Consider the following 5,119-nt stretch of genomic DNA (forward strand, 5'->3'; position numbering starts at 1 on the left):
GCCAGAGGTGGGGCTGGAGTACCCCAGCAACTGGTTTGAACCGGTGTATGCACAGGGCACCTTGTGTGCCCCAGGCATGTCTCATTCCTTTCAGGCCTATCCTACCCAATACACAAAATCCTGTCTGGGGTGGTGCTAGCACCTCCCAAGGCAGGAAACCCTTTGTCCAAGCCTCCCTCGCTGGAAGGACTCCCAGCAGCAGGAGATCAGACTTGTGTCTGTGGTGGCAGCATCCATTTTGTGATGCCAAGGCTCGAATTAACTTTAACCGGGGTTCACAGTTACATACATGTCGTGTCCCTCTAGAAGGGTGGAATGCTACCCCCGTCGCCAGAATTGGCGAGGGGGTAGTATTCCAATTCGTATGACACCTTACTCGACATGTTTTGATAATGTTATACCAGAGTTAGCATTTAACCGCGAGGTTGATAATGCACTCAAGAGTATATGGTATAGCGTTATCAAGGAACAGCTATTAGGACTTGGTTCCGCAAGCTGCAAATGGGCTCAGCTCATGCCAGAGCACCATCTCACATAATTCCAAGCACTCTGCCTTCAGGATTGATAAGGCCTGCCATAGGAGTGACTGATAGGAATATATGTGTCCATTTTAGGGTTAGATATAGGTATACTATATCTACAGCAAAGGGTGATTACACCACCTTGCCCCAGCTGTCATGCAGCCAGTTGTGTCAGTTTTAGATGGCCAGCCAGGGGTGGCATAATACATGCTTCAGCCCCTGGTAGGCCCTGGGTACACCTATGCCCTGGATACCTAAGGTACACTGTACAGGGACTGATAAGGTGGCCCAGTACCAATTGGTAAATGCACCTAAAGTACATGGTTGTTAATTTAGAGAGGGAACAGCTAGGCTGTGGGTCTGATTAGCAGGCCCACAGCCAGGGAAAGTCGTAAACCAGTGAAGCATCTGGGGTGACCATAGGATTGCAGACCCCACTCTCCTACAAGTGGCAGCTACTGCACAGGCTATTAGACAAAGCGATACTATTGTATTGGGACATCATCTGGTAGTCCAGGTCCCACACGCTGTGGAACTTCTCCTAAACAGAACGCAAACACAACATCTGACAAACATCTGACAATAGCCAGACTCACAGGATACAAGATGACACTTTTTCAGCCACACATTGAGATCCGACTATGCAACATTTTAAACCCAGCAACACTATTGCCACTTACCTCTCCTGCTGAACAAATTCGCGATTGTATTGATACAATTGATTTAGTGACCAAACCCAGACCAAATTTACAAGATACGCCCCTTTCGGAGGCAGAGATGACACTTTTTGTTGATGGTTCTTGCATGAGACTCCCCACTGGAGAACTGGCAGCAGCTTATGCGGTCACAAATGGTATAAGCAGAGGTGTGGCGCCGCGGCCAGGGCGACTGATGCTGGAATCCGGGGACCACGGTTCGATCCCCGGCTCCGGCGGCAGGTTAGCCCAGCACCATGTGACTCTGGGCAATAGCTCGCTTAATCTTCCCGACGGCCCCCAGCGCCTAGAGACCCTTACGGGTGATTGTGCGCTTTACAAATGTGGACTTTACTTTGGAAGCACACAAAATAGAGATACTGTCTGCACAGGCAGCCGAACTAGTAGCACTAACACGAGCATGTCACTTAGCAAAAGGAAAATCAGTTAACATCTACACTGACTCACAATACGGTTTCGGGGTTGTGCACAACTTCGGCACATTATGGAGGGAGAGAGGATTCCTCACATCACATGGGTCCAAAATACAACATGCTGCCCTCATATCTGCCCTCTTGGAGGCTAGCCAGTTACCAACAAAAATAGCAGTGCTGAAATGTAAGGCACACACAAAAGGAACAGATGAAATATCGAATGGAAATGATTTCGCAGACAATGCAGCCAAACTGGCGGCGAACACAGAATTGAATATACTACACCTCCAATACGCAATAAGAGACCCCTTTTCTGACATCCAGGATGTCCAAAGTCACACCACACCACAGGAACTGCTAGAATGGAAGGAAAAAGGAGGGGTCCTTACAGACCAGGGTTGGATGACACCTGAGAGAGCAGTATGGCTACTGCCGGATGCTATGGTTCAGGTTATAATAAACACCGTACATGGACCAGCACATCTGGGAGAAAAAGCAATGTTAGATAGCATACAGAACATATGGCATAACAAACATTTGAGAGCTGCAGCCAAACAAAAAGTAAAAACATGCATGATTTGTAACCAGTTCAACCCAGGTAAAGGCACGAAGGTGGAGCAGGGTGGATTCCAGCCCCCATGACCATCCATTTGAAGCTCTCCAGATGGACTATATTCAGATGGAGAGATGTAGAGGTTACAAGTATGTACTGGTGGTGGTGTGCGCGTTAACCAGGTGGACTGAAGCTTACCCCGTCCCTGACTATACCGCCACGACGACTGCTAAGGTTCTATTAAGAGAGTACTTCCCACGCTATGGGCTGCCAAGAGTCATATATTCAGACAATGGCCAACCTTTCTCTTCCGAGCTAATGAAACATGTCTCCCTTCTATTAGGATACACTTGGAAATTTCATTGCGTAAGACACCCCCCAGGCAGCAGGATTGGTAGAAAGACACAATCAGGCTCTTAAAACTAAGTTAGCCAAAATTACAGCAGAAAAAGGTGTAGATTGGATGACTGCCTTACCAGTAGCCCTGTTCTATATGCGAATGGTACCACACTCCCGAATAGGATTAGCACCATTCGAGATGGTTTTTGGCAGACCACCAAACATGTGGGGAGTTCCTAGACCAAAATCTATTACTGATGTAGATAGCAGAATATTGACTGATTACCTGGCTTCCTTGATGTCTGCACTCCGTTCTTGTCGTTCACAGGTGGCTGCAGCCTTCCCAGACAAAACCAACCCTGAAGAACACACCATCCGACCCGGGGATTGGGTCTCTGTCCGCAACTTCGGCAGGACAAACCCCCTCCAGCCCAGGTGGAAAGAGCCGAAGTTGGTACTCCTAACTACGCGAACTGCGGTGAAGGTCGAAGGCAGAAAAGGCTGGTTGCATGCCAGTCATTGTAAAAAGTACTTTGGAGAAATAGACTCCGGTGCCAGCGATATTGCCAAAACTAGTGACACTGTGACTGAACAGTCCTCATTGCCTTTGGAACAGACCCCACAACAGGAATATAAATTAAAGTTGAGGTCCGCCACCCGGACTCTGGCTGATTAAGTCCACGGACACAGGTCCAGTGGTGAAGTGGTCAGAGCATAGGGGCACACTCAGACACCCTGACTATGTGGGAGAAAGAGAAAGTGAGGCGCCGAAAGAAGAGTGTTAAGAAGTTGCATAGCGGCCCTATCATATGTTTGATCATACTGTTTTTCTTGATAACAATCATGACGTGTCTCGGTTGGGTCCTCCACATTGCTTTCTCGCCAGCACCACATACCTCTCATGCACCTAGCAACACTCAGGAGCACAGGCACCACGACCTACCCCCTCATGAGCAAGCCCATAGGCTAGCTCTCCGGAACAATACCTTTATACAGATGCTACACTATACGCATCAGGCCAGCAATATCACAGATTGCTGGATATGTGGCCGCCTCCCACCTCATCAGGAGACGGGAGGGATGCCTCTCTTCCCCTTCCCGTTTTCTTATAATGGAACTTGCGAGGCCTGGTTCGCCCTAATAAGAGCCGACAGGACTACCCCACCTCCTGCCCTGATGGAAATAGGTCATGCAAGAATGGGTGGCCTTGGGGGGACTTAAATAAGGTCCTTAATGCTGTCTGCTACCCGAATGAGGATGGAGATCCTCAGGCGACAGGTACGGTCCTAGAAAGCGAAGAATACAAGCAGGGGAACATGACCATGTCCTACAGAATATTAAATACTAAACCTAAAAAGAATGCTGGGCCCCCTTCCATTTCGGTCTCAACAGTAAAAGGGCACCTGTGTGTCTGGAAAAATGGCTCTGTCCCATTAGGACACAGTGACTGCCATACCACTGTGAGTTTTGAAGACAATGGAAAATCATCATTTCTAGCGTCTCGCCATTCTTATTTCATCTGCGGGTAAACGGCCTATGTGCGGCTGCCCTTGAACTGGGGGACGACGTGCTATACAGCATTTCTGCTACCTCCTGTCTTTGCGGCCCCATCCACTTACCACCGAGATCTCCTAGTGCCCCATGTTAGACATAAAAGAATGATCGATATCTCCGGGGTTGATCAAACGGAAACTACATTGGAACAATATACAGACTTCAACAAAGGATTCTTTTTCTTTATCGGCCCTGTGCAGAACAGCAAGCTCATACGCAAGTTGACAAGCACCTTGGAGGCCGTTGTAAATCAGACGGCGTCTGCCCTGGGGAATTTGACTCAGGAACAGTCTGCCATAAGATTGGTTGCTCTCCAAAACCGCCTTGTCCTTGATGTCATCCTGGCTGACAGAGGCGGAGCCTGTAGAATTATCGGCTCTAGCTGCTGTGTTTTCATCCCTGATAACTCTCCGTCTGTATATACGGCTATAACAAAATTACACAAGATAGCCGCCAGCCTACAACAAGAATCTGGCACTTGGACTTGGTCTGACTGGTTTTGGACAATAATATCGTCCTGGGGATGGAAACTGCTGTCCGCAACAGGCATAATATTCCTGGTAATACCTGGATGCTGCCTTTGCATCCAATGTGGCCCTGCCCTGTGCGGGCTATGCGCTGCAAGCTGCATTCCTAAACCACATATCCAGCAGAAAGAAAACGAAACAATTATGCTACAGGAATGCATAGACAATCTCATGCAAATTGAGATATAAATACAGGGACACTCTGGGGCAAGGAGGGAATGAGGAAATAAAATTAACAATTGTGCCCCATCGTTTCCCTTCTCTACCTGTTTGCCATTTTTTATTCAGACAGCACCCATTTTTGCGTGTGTCATCCATTTTGTCTCCAGACCTACGATCAAGATATCCTGCACCTGGCCCCTCCATTCATTAACCACACATTCTTGCGGCTCGGCCAATTCCGAGAACTAACGAGCTAGTTCCTGTTTTAAAAGATAGTTCCTGTTCTTGACTCTTACCCAGAGATAAACCCCCGGCTGAGGAAGGACCTTCAACT

At 48.2% G+C, this 5,119-nt stretch overlaps 1 pseudogene; it reads left to right on the top strand.

The window, feature by feature from the left end:
- Positions 1–3,283: 3,283 nt before the first annotated feature.
- LOC144827956 (endogenous retrovirus group V member 2 Env polyprotein-like) lies at positions 3,284–4,812 on the top strand (annotated as a pseudogene).
- Positions 4,813–5,119: the final 307 nt, after the last annotated feature.

Source organism: Lissotriton helveticus, chromosome 4_1 (genome assembly GCF_964261635.1).
Source record: "Lissotriton helveticus chromosome 4_1, aLisHel1.1, whole genome shotgun sequence".
In the NCBI taxonomy this organism is placed as follows: domain Eukaryota; kingdom Metazoa; phylum Chordata; class Amphibia; order Caudata; family Salamandridae; genus Lissotriton; species Lissotriton helveticus.